Source organism: Gigantopelta aegis, chromosome 12 (assembly GCF_016097555.1).
Source record: "Gigantopelta aegis isolate Gae_Host chromosome 12, Gae_host_genome, whole genome shotgun sequence".
Classification (NCBI taxonomy): domain Eukaryota; kingdom Metazoa; phylum Mollusca; class Gastropoda; order Neomphalida; family Peltospiridae; genus Gigantopelta; species Gigantopelta aegis.
This window is the reverse complement of record NC_054710.1, coordinates 6,271,499-6,289,693: the sequence shown is the minus strand read 5'-3', so window position 1 is coordinate 6,289,693 and position 18,195 is coordinate 6,271,499. Positions and strand designations below refer to the sequence as shown.

The 18,195-nt window shown below is 36.2% G+C and overlaps 1 long non-coding RNA gene across 2 annotated transcripts in view; it reads left to right on the top strand.

Moving 5' to 3' along the window:
* LOC121386948 overlaps positions 1-17,508 on the top strand; it is a 34,711-nt gene extending 17,203 nt beyond the window's left edge. For both annotated transcript variants that reach the window (XR_005959740.1, XR_005959741.1), the window contains exons 3-4: positions 6,640-6,875; positions 17,327-17,508. This is a non-coding gene — a long non-coding RNA (uncharacterized LOC121386948). The remainder of the gene's footprint in view (positions 1-6,639; positions 6,876-17,326) is intronic.
* The last annotated feature ends 687 nt before the right edge of the window (positions 17,509-18,195 follow it).

The window sequence follows — 18,195 nt, the reverse complement described above, 5'->3', positions numbered from 1 at the left end:
GATCAAGAACTCTGTGCTGTTAGATCAAGAACTCTGTGTTGTTAGATCAAGAACTCTGATGACTCTCCGTGCTGTAATGGAACAAGGGTTTCTCTGGTATTCGCAGGATCTCTGAGGTATATATACTGCGGAGTACGAACACTGGTGGCTGACTCTTCAAGCATCAATAAAACGAGGATTCTTTAACTTTCGAAGAAGGTCCGTAGAAATAGTTGAAGAAGCTTATGAACTAAAGCAAGAAGGATCCCATGCGATACTGGAGCAAAAATTCTGTGACATTCGAGCAAGAATGCTGATGACCGCAAGACTGGATTTAGAAAGCTGTGTGCAAGCAAGCAAATCGAGGATGAAAAAACCTTGTATGACGAGTCTCTTTAGCAATTTGTTTATATATGAACAGTCCGTGGCTGCGTTTTGCAAGCTACACGTTTAGGACAACGTGATGTGTGTTTTTAATTTCATGAATGAAAACTCAAGACGTCAGTGGAAACAGGTGATAATTGACGTCAAAGACAGTTTTAATGCCTTCAGAACAGCTGCTTCCTGTTGTTGTTAAACACGCAAATATAGCCTCGGTTGTGGGATTGTTGTTTTTTTATTTTAAATTATGGTAATGTTAAATACACTACACAGAGAATGCTCCCTGAGCGGCCATATAGATATTATTTATCTTACAACCAGTTGTTTTAGGAGTGAAAAGATATGTAAGAAATATAGCATACTACATTCGTGACCAATAGAACTGCCAAATGTTTGACATCCAATAGCCAATGATTTATAAATGAATGTACTCTAGTGGTCTCTTTAAACAAAACAAATTTGAACTTTAATTGATTGGCTATTTTTCCCTTGACAACCAATGCCCTACAACTGGTAGCCCATATCAAAAGCAAAATCCATGGTATATATTGTCCTGTCTGGAAATGCATATAAAAGATGCCTTGCAGCTAATTGGGGGGGGGGGGGGGGGGGGGGGGGGGGGACATTTCGCGGATTTCATCGGCGCTCTCAATTTTTGTAGGTGCAGGATGGCTTTTGCCAGAATTAAACGAAAATGGCGAATCTGGATAACAACATTTATTTGTATTAGCATTACTACCAAACATCTATATAGGGTTGCTAACGAATCGCTACGTATTTTCACACGGATTACAACTAATTTTGAGGATAGAATGATAAAAATACATTGTAAAAAGGTCTCAGTTTAGCATATTTTCCCCCAATATATGTATACTGTTTCCTCGAATTCGAATTTTTGCTCCAGCACAAGGGGGGCAGTCGGGGGACCGCCCCCCCCCCCCCCGTCTGGTACGCTTATGGCGGGTTTCCTCTGAAGGCTATAAGGTAGATTTACCAAATGTTTGACATCCAGTAGACACCTACCCCCCCCCCCCCCCCCCCCACCCTTCCGACGATAAGCAAGTCGTACGATTGATGCAAGGCCCTAATATAATTTTAACGTACTGTTTTATGATTTGGGACCTTATATACGCATTTGAACTCGATTATTGTGTGTATACGTCTAGCTATAATTGTCACCGTGATATAGCGTTTATTAAAACTAAATAACTAATAAATATAATAATAATAATAATAATAATAGTAATAATAATAAAAGATTTTAGTAAATGTTTTGAAAAGTGCGTTACGTAACGCTGTTAACTACATCCACCCACCCACCCCCTGTAACGCTACATAACGTCTGAATGTGCACGCAAAACCCTCTGACCTAACCTGGGGCGTAAATCACTGAACTGTCGCAACTTTGCGATCTCGCAGTGTAATGCTAAAATATTTACAAAGAGGATGCAGAGCCCAAGAGATCTTTGTGAATTAGGCCCCTGGTGTATAGTGATAATCCATTGTCCAGTGAGCTCCATGGTCTAGTAGATAAGCTGCTGAACAATCAAGCTGATGACAGTGGGTGAAATCCCGTCAAAGCTGGCTCACACTTTCATTCATCTTTCTTATCTATCGCCCTCTGCCTATCATTCTCATTATCTTAATATAGTGAAAAACTCTAAACCGGACATCCTTGGGACCAAGGGGCGTATAGTTAATTAATAAAACGGTTAAATGTGACAACTATTATATATAACTTGCGCAGCCATTTTGTACCATCCCAGTGAATACGCCCTCTGGCGAGCTGGTTGTTACGTAATACCTAACGTGTCACGTCAGGAATTAGTCTTCGAAGTGAAGAAACAAAACATACATGATTTTTGCGAATGGATCGCAATGTTCTGTAATAATAGCCATCCCAGTAAGCCAGCAACAATTATAGATTATTTTTCAATACAAAATAAACCACTATTGTCAAAGTGTTGAAATAACTGTATTATGTTTTGTATATAAATTAATCCATGTACTGAAATAATAATCGGAGTGTTTTCTTGGTTAATTGGTCTTTTCTTTCCGTGGCCTGTACCTGTGGTTCCTGATTGGCAGGTGTATATTTAGACGGTCCCCAGACACTGTGTCTAGACACACTAAAACGACGTGCCTCTTTTATTAAGATCACAGGGCATTATGTGGTAACCGCACGGATACCCCTCCAATCGTAATGGGCATTACCAGCCGCCTTGCTTTATTACTGTAAGTAATTCTGTAAAACCCTTGATTAAGTAGATTTTCCCATCTAAAATCCAAAAACTGACTAATTACATCGTCTCAAATAAAAGAAAAGTACCACTTGGGTATCGTGAGTGGTCGTTTTTGCTCGAACGTACCCTACCAATAGGCCTAATAATATGCATTTTTTCTTTGGACTTTTTAAAAAAGAAAAATACTATAACTCCATTTCGTTCTATTGATGCAAATTGAAATATATTTAGTTAAATAGTTTATTATACTATCAAGTCATTTATGTTGTTTTACAAGTCAGGTTGTTGAAAGCGAAGCGTCTTGTCGTAAATTAGAGCGTTTGTTTACACTGTGCATAGAGGAGATGGACGGAGCTAACGTCACTTCGCCCCTAGCTATACCACCGGTCGTCACAAAAACGAAACAAAATAGCTACCCCCAGTTAGCAGGAATAATCATGTTTTTTTATTACCTCTAAACTTACGCGTTTTTCATTTGTTAAAGTGTCAGTATGTGTTGGTGGTCCGGGTATGCATCTTTCCAACACATAAGGCTCTTGTTTGAGTTGACCCTACCTTTAAAGGGACATTCCTGAGTTTGCTGCAATTTTAAAGATGTTATCGACTAACAGAGACTTTTTTAAAGATTGTAATTACATATCAAATATATTTTTGTGCATAAAATATTAGTGGCTTTATATAAAACGTGTTTTTGATCGTTCTAATATTTGTACTAGGTTAAATTTCATTTTATTTCCTAAAATATTGTTTTTTCGTACGTACGAAATTATGTAAAGACAAAATCCAGTTTGGGCTTCTTAGAAATATTGAGACGACCAGAAACACATTGAATATACAGACAGTGATATTCTAAACAAGAAAATATATTTAATATGTAAGTTTAATTGTAGAAATATTTTATTAATCGGAAACATCTTACAATGGAGCAAACTCAGGAATGTTCATTTAACATATTTTTATATGAATTTTAACTTTATTCATTATGAAGTTACGTGCCAATTCATCGGTATTTTTCGTGCTGGGGTGTCGTTAAACATTCATTCATTCATTCATTCATTCATCCATTCATTCATTCAGTGTCAGTCGTTAACACACTGGAATACTGCCATGTGATACGATAAATATGACGTTGGTCTCGTGGTAGAAAGACACACATATATATTCACGTTACAGAGGATGTGTATCATTTCCTGTGCATGTGGTCTGTGGCAGTTTGTACCTATGACTTGTGTCAGCTTATGTCGGGCATTTCCGCTGGGTATGTTTCATTTTAACGGTGTTTTTTTCTGTTTTTTTATTTTATTTATGTTCTTTATTAGATTTCATCATAATACAGGGTTTCTGCCAGATGGTAAGAAGGGTAAAATTACATACTCTAAAATTTGGGACAGTACTGGATGCATTTTTATAATTTTTTGAAAGAGAATTCTTGTTTAACATTTGTCAAAGTACGTGAAAAAAGAGTTTGTTTTAAGGTTTGTTTTGTTTAACACCACCACTAGAGTACATTGATGTTTTTTAATCATTGGCTGTTGGATGTCAAACATTTGGTAATTCTGACATATATACAGTCATGTAGTCGTAGGCAGAAAACCCACTACATTTTTTTCATTTGATGCATATAAAAGATCCCTTGCCGCATAAGGAAAACATGAAGCAGGTTTCCTCTGACGACTACGAGTCATAATTACCAAATGTTTGACATCCAATAGCCAAGTATTCATTAATCAATGTGCTCTAGTGGGATTGTTAAACAAAACAAACATTAAATTTGGGATTTTTGTAAATACAGTAAAATCTCTCAAAACCGGACCCTCTGTAAACCGGAATTCCTCCAAAACCAATTTAATTAAAATTAGCTCCACTATTACATGTGGATCTAACAGCAGCCAGTTGGAGCTCATGTCCACCAATGAAAACCTTACTTGCAGAATCATGCCAGTGATTTGAAAATAATTTGAAAACATTCCGAATTATCCTGAGGGTATACGACGTGTTTCGTATGAATTACGAATGCCTTAAAACATGTTTTATTTTATAAAATAAATAATTTGTAATGAAAAACTGAAGACTGGTTTATTTTTTTTATTTCTTTTAATAAATAAATAATTTGTAATGTAAAATTGAAGACTGATAACCCATCCCGTACCTATTGGTATGGTTCGCTGTACTGCGGCCACTAAAATAGACTCGCCCGATATTTTTTGAATTTGTATGCTCCCAAATAACATTATAAAAGGCGAAGTGTCATTGGTCAATATTTAACTTATTATTTACAGACGAAATGTTACCTGGACATTGGAGTCTACGCAGTGTTGTTAGCAATCTGATTAAAATTAGTTCTACTGATCTAAAAAAACAAACATTCCGAATGCCGCAGTCGTAATTCATATGAAACATGTCGTATACCCTCAGGATAATTCGGAATGTTTTCAAATTATTTTTAAATCACTGGCATGATTCTGCAAGTAAGGTTTTGATTGGTGGACATGAGCTCCAACTGGCGGCTGTTAGATCCACATTCTGGTTATATAGTGCTTTAAAATGTATTAATTACTAGAACATGTACAAATATAAGAATATATATATATATATATATATATAAAAAACTTCTTAAATTGTTTATGAAAGGAAAATTGCAGTGGGTTAAATTGTTAGAGTGCCACATTAGATATGTTAATGTAAAGGAAGGAAGGAAATGTTTTATTTAACGACGCACTCAACACATTTTATTTACGGTTATATGGCGTCAGAGATATGGCTAAGGACCACACAGATATTGAGAGAGGAAACCAACCCGCTGTCGCCACCTCATGGGCTACTCTTTTCGATTAGCAGCAAGTAATCTTTTATATGCACCATCCCACAGACAGGATAGTACATACCACGGCCTTTATTACACCAGTTGTGGAGCACTGGCTGGAATGAGAAATAGCCCAATGGGTCCACCAACGGGGATCGATCCTAATCTGTTAATGTATTATAATGTGTTAATGAAGTCAACACCTGATGATCAAACCAGGTTTCAGTGTAACACTATAGGAAGTTGTATACATGGATGGCACACTAGGACATCAAAGGTTTGTAATTTGACAGCAAATTAAAGGTTCGGACCCTAGTTTTAAGGTATCTCACCACTATTGATTATACATTGGTGACAGTACAAATATAAAGCCAAGCACTGACTAAATTATTAACAGTAGGTGCTATATACTACCTGACATGAAGAGAACAGCCTCTGTGACAGGATTTAAGTAAATAAAATTGATACTTCGCCACCTGCAATTTTAATTATCCACTCTCCTAAGCACATGGGCTAATGGAGGGGAGGCTACTCTCGTTAAATATATGTACCACAGGCATAGCAAACAATGGTCTTGCTTGTAGCTAAGCAGATATGCATCTGTCAGTTTGATATGCCAAAATCAAGAGGCAATGTTACCCTTCCAATATTCCATAATCATACTGTCAAGTCTGTTCAGACACCAACATAATAAAATAAAGAAAAGAGGTACTCTTTTTCATGGAACTAAATTCGTGTGATCCCTTAACCCGTCAAAAATGGACACTCTAAGTTTAGTTAATTTACAAACCTGTAAGTCATTTGGATAAAGTTACAATAGAGTAAAAGAAGAGTCTGTGACATTGAAACTGGGAAATATCCTTTAAAGTAGACTAGCACTCAAATCAATAACCGCTGCTTCTCAGACGCACGTGCGTTTTTAAAAATATGAAAAATGCATTTTGTGGTATTGGAAATAAAAGGATGACCAGAAACACTTAGATTCTACGGAAATGGATAATCTAAAAAATAAACAGAAGTAATGTTTGATTTCAGTGATCATAAACGGCTCTAATTGTGAAAACACGTGTTGTAGTGTTTAAAAACTAGGGTATGTCCCTTTAAATGTGTAAACAAAATAATATTAATGTATATGTAGGAAAAATAATTTTAAGAAAAGTGTTGAAAATATCTACTGGTTCTCTACACGCTATTAATTTTGTTGAGTATAATATCCTCTCTTTTTTTCTGTAGGTGAGTTAACCTATACCATCAGACTGACGAAGTATTGAATGAAAAATGAACAAGAAATAAGAATGACCAGTGACCATGACATCAAAAAACCCCAAGTGACAGCTTGTTCACAACACAGAGAGGATGTTTGTCATGGAACAGAATCAATTCTTTTTCAATTCTTTATTAAAAATAGATGTTAATGTGCGTTGGTGATTTGTACACACAGAGTTGCATATTTGAAGGTCACGGTCAAGGTAAAAAAAATAAACAGAATTAATTTGAAAGTTTTAAAAACATTTAGATTTTTATAAGAAATATTTACTTGATATTCACACTGTATTGTAATCTTACCCATGCATGGTACATGATACAGTTTTAAAAATATAATTATATAATTACATGTTTTATTTTTAATTAAATCCTATTCATATAACTTTGTTTCATACTCAATATACAATATTTGTTATATAACATTTAGTGAAATATCTTAAAATATCAGTGAAATAAAAGTGTTATCAGTCACTCAGTGACGGTAACACATTTTAGAGTGAAAATTTCACTATTGCACTCAAAAATGTGTTACCGTCACTCTAAGAAAGCCGGAACTATTTTGCTGCTGACATTTTAAAAATAAAGGTAAATTGCTTTCGAAGTCGCGCAAATGCGACTCGTCAATCTAATTAAAATTAGCTCCACAATTACATGTGGATCTAACACCAGCCAGTTGGAGCTCATGTCCACCAATGAAAACCTTACTTGCAGAATCATGCCAGTGATTTAAAAATAATTTGAAAACATTCCGAATTATCCTGAGGGTATACGACATGTTTCGTGTGAGTAATGAATGCCGTATAACATGTTTTATTTTATAAAATAAATAATTTGTAATGTAAAACTGAAGACTGATTTAGTTGGGGTTTTTTTTATAAATAAATAAATAATGTTTAATGTAAAATTGAAGACTGATAACCCACCCCGTACGTATTGGTATGGTTCGCTGTACTGCGGCCACTAAAATAGACTCGCCCGATATTTTTAGAATTTGTATGCTCCCAAATAACGTTATAAAAGGCGAAGTGTGATTGGTTAATATTTAAATTATTATTTACAGACGAAATGTTACCTGGTCATTGGGGACTACGCAGTGTTGTTAGTTTTAAACCACTGGCAGGATTCTGCAAGTAAGGTTTTGATTGGTGGACATGAGCTCCAACTGGTTGGTGTTAGATCCACATGTAATTGTGGAGCTAATTTTAATTAGATTGGCGACTCGTGAGATATGATTGCAAACTTCACTCGATGAGATATAAATGGTATTTGACATGAAATATCCTCTATGTATTTTTGTGATTGGGTGTCGTTAAACATTCAGTCATTCATTTATTCATGAATTCTTAACTTCATAATAAAATTATGAACAGTGAGCTACATGTATATGTATATAACAGAAAAATCAACCTCCACTGAGGGGATTCGAACCACGGACTCTTAGTACGAGGGTCCAGCGCTCTACCACCTGAGCTAATAGGGAAATTCCCACTAGCTACTGCCAGTAGGAGCACTTTATACCAACACCACTACATATGGTTTAAATCTATTTTATTGTATACTTTGTATTCCCAATATCAAGCAAAATGTGTTATTAGTCCCCTACCGTTCCAACCGGAGACGACTATAAGTTTCACCTCCGTTCTTCTGTCTGTCTGTCTGTCTGTCTGTCCCACATATAGTGGACATTGGGGACTACGCAGTGTTGTTAGTTTTAAATCACTAAATGCTATTTTTAAGAATGCCTTGAGAAATTGAGCTGAATACACTCACAAACACACACACATTCTCGCACACACGCACACATACACACACACACACACGCACACATACACACACACACACACACAGACACACACACAGAGAGACTCACACACATACACACTCACAAACATAGACACACACACACACACACACACACACACACATACAGACACAAACACATACACACACACACGGTTACTACGGACTTGTATTATGCGAACGTCCTTTGGACCATCTTGTACAAAACTATGATTTTTAAAATGTTAATATGTTCATCCTTGAGGCTATTAGCCAAAGGTCACCGTCTTTTGTTTCAAATCACCGATATACTTTACATTAAAATGTTTTACTTCTATTCTTCTAAGTTGAGGTTAGTTTTGTTTAACGACACCACTAGAGCACATTGATTTTTTAATCATCGGCTATTGAATTTCAAACATTTGGTAATCTTGAGATATAATCTTAGAGAGGCAACACGCTACACTTTTCCATTAGTAGCAAGAGATATCTTATATGCACCATCCCACATACAGGATAGCACATACTGCGACTTTTGATGTACTAGTCGCGGTGATATCTATTTATTACATCTTGTTATATAACTATACGTAAAATTACACATTAATTTATGAGCAACTTCTTGCTAATATGAGAGTTCGTTTTTCAATTCAATTTCGTGTTTGTACCAATTAAGGTTAAAGCACGTCCAGGACAGTGCATTAGAGGTTAGTGATGAGAGAGAGAGAGAGAGAGAGAGAGAGAGAGAGAGAGAGAGAGAGAGAGAGAGAGAGAGAGAGAGAGACAGACAGAGAGACAGAGAGAGAGAGAGAGAGAGAGAGAGAGAGAGAAAGAGAGAGAGAGAGAGACAGACAGACACACAGAGAGAGAGAGAGGGAGAGAGAGAGAAAGAGAGAGGGAGACAGAGAGAATTAGAGACATAGAGACAGAGAGAGAGAGAGGGGGGGGGGGGGGGGGGGGCGGTGTAGTGGACTTGTGTACCTATGCGTTCAGTCGTTAATATCGATGTGGGTGGTAGCCGGTTCCAGGATACGAACCCAGTACCACCACCACCGATGCTTGATTTTGATAAGAGTCAGGTTCTTTATCATCTGTATACATTAACCGTTGATAAAATAAAATAATATGATCAGGTATAAAACATAAACACATTATATTGTTCATAAACATTTATTACAACTGAAAATAAACAACACTGGTCCATTCACAGGCTACCAAAGAATAACAACGACCGTTGCATAATGGAACTCCTCTTGTATAACGTAAACGCATCTAGTTACACATCTAGATAGAGAATATAACGTGACGTAACAACTCTAGGCTATTAAAAAAAACAAAAAACAACAACAACAAAAACAAAAAATCACCAACAAAAAAACTGAATAGCCAAACAAACAAACGAAAAAACCCAGACCAAAAAAAAAAGAGAGAGAGAGAGAGAGAGAGAGAGAGAGAGAGAGAGAGAGAGAGAGAGAGAGAGAGAGAGAGAGAGAGACAGACAGACAGACAGACAGAGAGACGGGATGGGGTGGGGGTGGGGGTGGGGGAGTAAGGCGGGAAGGAACGACAAAGAACGACCAATTGGTCATTCAAGAAGATTTTGTTTTAAAGACATCCAATTCCAGGACACTTCATAGTCTGTACTGGCGTCTACAATTTCGCCAATCAGTATAATTCCCCATTCCAATGTTTGGACCTTGGTCTTTACACTGACAGTATTCCGTCGAAATCTGGCAGCGAAAGGTCAACTGCAGATCAGTGGTGACCTTTACTTGGACATCTTCCCCATAAACCCGGAAAGCATCCACTGCTGATGACAAAACGATAGACATCCTTACCGACTTCTTCTGCCAGTGACTTTAATGTCAAGTAATGTTTGATCCACGTTAGAGGAACTGGGACTTCGTTTTATGTTAAGAGAAAGACAGACTCTGTGTCTTGTTAGATCAAGAGGTCTGTGGTGCAAAGTCATCAGGATTCCTTCCTTTATCAGAGCGAGAATTGTGTGATGTTGTAGGAGCGAGACCTGTGATCGATGTTAACCCAAGAAGCTTTCCGTTGTTGGGTCAAGAGCTCTGTTTTGTTAGATCAAGAATGCTGTGTTGTTAGATCAAGAGCTCTGTGTTGTTAGATCAAGAATTCTGTGCTGTTAGATCAAGAACTCTGTGCTGTTAGATCAAGAACTCTGTGTTGTTAGATCAAGAACTCTGATGACTCTCCGTGCTGTAATGGAACAAGGGTTCTCTGGTATTCGCAGGATCTCTGAGGTATATATACTGCGGAGTACGAACACTGGTGGCTGACTCTTCAAGCATCAATAAAACGAGGATTCTTTAACTTTCGAAGAAGGTCCGTAGAAATAGTTGAAGAAGCTTATGAACTAAAGCAAGAAGGATCCCATGCGATACTGGAGCAAAAATTCTGTGACATTCGAGCAAGAATGCTGATGACCGCAAGACTGGATTTAGAAAGCTGTGTGCAAGCAAGCAAATCGAGGATGAAAACCTTGTATGACGAGTCTCTTTAGCAATTTGTTTATATATGAACAGTCCGTGGCTGCGTTTTGCAAGCTACACGTTTAGGACAACGTGATGTGTGTTTTTAATTTCATGAATGAAAACTCAAGACGTCAGTGGAAACAGGTGATAATTGACGTCAAAGACAGTTTTAATGCCTTCAGAACAGCTGCTTCCTGTTGTTGTTAAACACGCAAATATAGCCTCGGTTGTGGGATTGTTGTTTTTTTATTTTAAATTATGGTAATGTTAAATACACTACACAGAGAATGCTCCCTGAGCGGCCATATAGATATTATTTATCTTACAACCAGTTGTTTTAGGAGTGAAAAGATATGTAAGAAATATAGCATACTACATTCGTGACCAATAGAACTGCCAAATGTTTGACATCCAATAGCCAATGATTTATAAATGAATGTACTCTGTATCAAATAAAGCATACTACATTCGTGACCAATAAAACTGCCAAATGTTTGACATTCCAATAGTCCCAATGAAATATAAATGAATGTACTCTAGTGGTCTCTTTAAACAAAACAAATTTGAACTTTAATTGATTGGCTATTTTTCCCTTGACAACCAATGCCCTACAACTGGTAGCCCATATCAAAAGCAAAATCCATGGTATATATTGTCCTGTCTGGAAATGCATATAAAAGATGCCTTGCAGCTAATTGGGGGGGGGGGGGGGGGGGGGGGGGGGGGGGACATTTCGCGGATTTCATCGGCGCTCTCAATTTTTGTAGGTGCAGGATGGCTTTTGCCAGAATTAAACGAAAATGGCGAATCTGGATAACAACATTTATTTGTATTAGCATTACTACCAAACATCTATATAGGGTTGCTAACGAATCGCTACGTATTTTCACACGGATTACAACTAATTTTGAGGATAGAATGATAAAAATACATTGTAAAAAGGTCTCAGTTTAGCATATTTTCCCCCAATATATGTATACTGTTTCCTCGAATTCGAATTTTTGCTCCAGCACAAGGGGGGCAGTCGGGGGACCGCCTCCCCCCACCCCCGTCTGGTACGCTTATGGCGGGTTTCCTCTGAAGGCTATAAGGTAGATTTACCAAATGTTTGACATCCAGTAGACACCTACCCCCCCCCCCCCCCCCCCCCCACCCTTCCGACGATAAGCAAGTCGTACGATTGATGCAAGCCCTAATATAATTTTAACGTACTGTTTTATGATTTGGGACCTTATATACGCATTTGAACTCGATTATTGTGTGTATACGTCTAGCTATAATTGTCACCGTGATATAGCGTTTATTAAAACTAAATAACTAAATAAATAAATAATAATAATAATAATAATAGTAATAATAATAAAAGATTTTAGTAAATGTTTTGAAAAGTGCGTTACGTAACGCTGTTAACTACATCCACCCACCCACCCCCTGTAACGCTACATAACGTCTGAATGTGCACGCAAAACCCTCTGACCTAACCTGGGGCGTAAATCACTGAACTGTCGCAACTTTGCGATCTCGCAGTGTAATGCTAAAATATTTACAAAGAGGATGCAGAGCCCAAGAGATCTTTGTGAATTAGGCCCCTGGTGTATAGTGATAATCCATTGTCCAGTGAGCTCCATGGTCTAGTAGATAAGCTGCTGAACAATCAAGCTGATGACAGTGGGTGAAATCCCGTCAAAGCTGGCTCACACTTTCATTCATCTTTCTTATCTATCGCCCTCTGCCTATCATTCTCATTATCTTAATATAGTGAAACTCTAAACCGGACATCCTTGGGACCAAGGGGCGTATAGTTAATTAATAAAACGGTTAAATGTGACAACTATTATATATAACTTGCGCAGCCATTTTGTACCATCCCAGTGAATACGCCCTCTGGCGAGCTGGTTGTTACGTAATACCTAACGTGTCACGTCAGGAATTAGTCTTCGAAGTGAAGAAACAAAACATACATGATTTTTGCGAATGGATCGCAATGTTCTGTAATAATAGCCATCCCAGTAAGCCAGCAACAATTATAGATTATTTTTCAATACAAAATAAACCACTATTGTCAAAGTGTTGAAATAACTGTATTATGTTTTGTATATAAATTAATCCATGTACTGAAATAATAATCGGAGTGTTTTCTTGGTTAATTGGTCTTTTCTTTCCGTGGCCTGTACCTGTGGTTCCTGATTGGCAGGTGTATATTTAGACGGTCCCCAGACACTGTGTCTAGACACACTAAAACGACGTGCCTCTTTTATTAAGATCACAGGGCATTATGTGGTAACCGCACGGATACCCCTCCAATCGTAATGGGCATTACCAACCGCCTTGCTTTATTACTGTAAGTAATTCTGTAAAACCCTTGATTAAGTAGCTTTTCCCCATCTAAAATCCAAAAACTGACTAATTACATCGTCTCAAATAAAAGAAAAGTACCACTTGGGTATCGTGAGTGGTCGTTTTTGCTCGAACGTACCCTACAAATAGGCCTAATAATATGCTTTTTTTCTTTGGACGTTTTACAAAAGAAAAATATTATAACTCCATTTCATTATATTGATGCAAATTGAAATATATTTAGTTAAATAGTTTATTATACTATCAAGTCATTTATGTTGTTTTACAAGTCAGGTTGTTGAAAGCGAAGCGTCTTGTCGTAAATTAGAGCGTTTGTTTACACTGTGCATAGAGGAGATGGACGGAGCTAACGTCACTTCGCCCCTAGCTATACCACCGGTCGTCACAAAAACGAAACAAAATAGCTACCCCCAGTTAGCAGGAATAATCATGTTTTTTGATTACCTCTAAACTTACGCGTTTTTCATTTGTTAAAGTGTCAGTATGTGTTGGTGGTCCGGGTATGCATCTTTCCAACACATAAGGCTCTTGTTTGAGTTGACCCTACCTTTAAAGGGACATTCCTGAGTTTGCTGCAATTTTAAAGATGTTATCGACTAACAGAGACTTTTTTAAAGATTGTAATTACATATCAAATATATTTTTCTGCATAAAATATTAGTGGCTTTATATAAAACGTGTTTTTGATCGTTCTAATATTTGTACTAGGTTAAATTTCATTTTATTTCCTAAAATATTGTTTTTTCGTACGTACGAAATTATGTGAAGACAAAATCCAGTTTGGGCTTCTTAGAAATATTGAGACGACCAGAAACACATTGAATATACAGACACTGATATTCTAAACAAGAAAATATATTTAATATGTAAGTTTAATTGTAGAAATATTTTATTAATCGGAAACATCTTACAATGGAGCAAACTCAGGAATGTTCATTTAACATATTTTTATATGAATTTTAACTTTATTCATTATGAAGTTACGTGCCAATTCATCGGTATTTTTCGTGCTGGGGTGTCGTTAAACATTCATTCATTCATTCATCCATTCATTCATTCAGTGTCAGTCGTTAACACACTGGAATACTGCCATGTGATACGATAAATATGACGTTGGTCTCGTGGTAGAAAGACACACATATATATTCACGTTACAGAGGATGTGTATCATTTCCTGTGCATGTGGTCTGTGGCAGTTTGTACCTATGACCTGTGGCAGCTTATGTCGGGCATTTCCGCTGGGTATGTTTCATTTTAACGGTGGTTTTTTTCTTCTGTTTTTTCATTTTATTTATGTTCTTTATTAGATTTCATCATAATACAGGGTTTCTGCCAGTTGGTAAGAAGGGTAAAATTACATACTCGAAAATTTGGGACAGTACTGGATGCATTTTTATAATTTTTTGAAAGAGAATTCTTGTTTAACATTTGTCAAAGTACGTGAAAAAAGAGTTTGTTTTAAGATTTGTTTTGTTTAACACCACCACTAGAGTACATTGATGTTTTTTAATCATTGGCTGTTGGATGTCAAACATTTGGTAATTCTGACATATATACAGTCATGTAGTCGTAGACAGAAAACCCACTACATTTTTTTCATTTGATGCATATAAAAGATCCCTTGCCGCATAAGGAAAACATGTAGCAGGTTTCCTCTGACGACTACGAGTCATAATTACCAAATGTTTGACATCCAATAGCCAAGTATTCATTAATCAATGTGCTCTAGTGGGATTGTTAAACAAAACAAACATTAAATTTGGGATTTTTGTAAATACAGTAAAATCTCTCAAAACCGGACCCTCTGTAAACCGGAATTCCTCCAAAACCAATTTAATTAAAATTAGCTCCACTATTACATGTGGATCTAACAGCAGCCAGTTGGAGCTCATGTCCACCAATGAAAACCTTACTTGCAGAATCATGCCAGTGATTTGAAAATAATTTGAAAACATTCCGAATTATCCTGAGGGTATACGACGTGTTTCGTATGAATTACGAATGCCTTAAAACATGTTTTATTTTATAAAATAAATAATTTGTAATGAAAAACTGAAGACTGGTTTATTTTTTTTAATAAATAAATAATTTGTAATGTAAAATTGAAGACTGATAACCCATCCCGTACCTATTGGTATGGTTCGCTGTACTGCGGCCACTAAAATAGACTCGCCCGATATTTTTTGAATTTGTATGCTCCCAAATAACATTATAAAAGGCGAAGTGTCATTGGTCAATATTTAACTTATTATTTACAGACGAAATGTTACCTGGACATTGGAGTCTACGCAGTGTTGTTAGCAATCTGATTAAAATTAGTTCTACTGATCTAAAAAAAACAAACATTCCGAATGCCGCAGTCGTAATTCATATGAAACATGTCGTATACCCTCAGGATAATTCGGAATGTTTTCAAATTATTTTTAAATCACTGGCATGATTCTGCAAGTAAGGTTTTGATTGGTGGACATGAGCTCCAACTGGCGGCTGTTAGATCCACATTCTGGTTATATAGTGCTTTAAAATGTATTAATTACTAGAACATGTACAAATATAAGAATATATATATATATATATATATATATAAAAAACTTCTTAAATTGTTTATGAAAGGAAAATTGCAGTGGGTTAAATTGTTAGAGTGCCACATTAGATATGTTAATGTAAAGGAAGGAAGGAAATGTTTTATTTAACGACGCACTCAACACATTTTATTTACGGTTATATGGCGTCAGAGATATGGCTAAGGACCACACAGATATTGAGAGAGGAAACCAACCCGCTGTCGCCACCTCATGGGCTACTCTTTTCGATTAGCAGCAAGTAATCTTTTATATGCACCATCCCACAGACAGGATAGTACATACCACGGCCTTTATTACACCAGTTGTGGAGCACTGGCTGGAATGAGAAATAGCCCAATGGGTCCACCAACGGGGATCGATCCTAATCTGTTAATGTATTATAATGTGTTAATGAAGTCAACACCTGATGATCAAACCAGGTTTCAGTGTAACACTATAGGAAGTTGTATACATGGATGGCACACTAGGACATCAAAGGTTTGTAATTTGACAGCAAATTAAAGGTTCGGACCCTAGTTTTAAGGTATCTCACCACTATTGATTATACATTGGTGACAGTACAAATATAAAGCCAAGCACTGACTAAATTATTAACAGTAGGTGCTATATACTACCTGACATGAAGAGAACAGCCTCTGTGACAGGATTTAAGTAAATAAAATTGATACTTCGCCACCTGCAATTTTAATTATCCACTCTCCTAAGCACATGGGCTAATGGAGGGGAGGCTACTCTCGTTAAATATATGTACCACAGGCATAGCAAACAATGGTCTTGCTTGTAGCTAAGCAGATATGCATCTGTCAGTTTGATATGCCAAAATCAAGAGGCAATGTTACCCTTCCAATATTCCATAATCATACTGTCAAGTCTGTTCAGACACCAACATAATAAAATAAAGAAAAGAGGTACTCTTTTTCATGGAACTAAATTCGTGTGATCCCTTAACCCGTCAAAAATGGACACTCTAAGTTTAGTTAATTTACAAACCTGTAAGTCATTTGGATAAAGTTACAATAGAGTAAAAGAAGAGTCTGTGACATTGAAACTGGGAAATATCCTTTAAAGTAGACTAGCACTCAAATCAATAACCGCTGCTTCTCAGACGCACGTGCGTTTTTAAAAATATGAAAAATGCATTTTGTGGTATTGGAAATAAAAGGATGACCAGAAACACTTAGATTCTACGGAAATGGATAATCTAAAAAATAAACAGAAGTAATGTTTGATTTCAGTGATCATAAACGGCTCTAATTGTGAAACACACGTGTTGTAGTGTTTAAAAACTAGGGTATGTCCCTTTAAATGTGTAAACAAAATAATATTAATGTATATGTAGGAAAAATAATTTTAAGAAAAGTGTTGAAAATATCTACTGGTTCTCTACACGCTATTAATTTTGTTGAGTATAATATCCTCTCTTTTTTTCTGTAGGTGAGTTAACCTATACCATCAGACTGACGAAGTATTGAATGAAAAATAAACAAGAAATAAGAATGACCAGTGACCATGACATCAAAAAACCCCAAGTGACAGCTTGTTCACAACACAGAGAGGATGTTTGTCATGGAACAGAATCAATTCTTTTTCAATTCTTTATTAAAAATAGATGTTAATGTGCGTTGGTGATTTGTACACACAGAGTTGCATATTTGAAGGTCACGGTCAAGGTAAAAAAAATAAACAGAATTAATTTGAAAGTTTTAAAAACATTTAGATTTTTATAAGAAATATTTACTTGATATTCACACTGTATTGTAATCTTACCCATGCATGGTACATGATACAGTTTTAAAAATATATATAATTACATGTTTTATTTTTAATTAAATCCTATTCATATAAGTTTGTTTCATACCTAATATACAATATTTATTATATAACATTTAGTGTAATATCTTAAAATATCAGTGAAATAAAAGTGTTATCAGTCACTCAGTGACGATAACACATTTTAGAGTGAAAATTTCACTATTTCACTCTAAAATGTGTTATCGTCACTGTAAGAAAGCCGGAACTATTTTGCTGCTGGCATTTTAAAAATAAAGGTAAATTGCCTTCGAAGTCGCGGAAGCACGATTCGTGAGATATGATTGCAAACTTCACTCGATGAGATATAAATCATATTTGACATGAAATATCCTCTATGTATTTTTGTGACTGGGTATCGTTAAACATTCAGTCATTCATTTATTCATGAATTCTTAACTTTATAATAAAATTATGAACAGTGAGCTACATGTATACGTATGTAACAGAAAAATCAACCTCCACTGAGGGGATTTGAACCACAGACTCCCAGT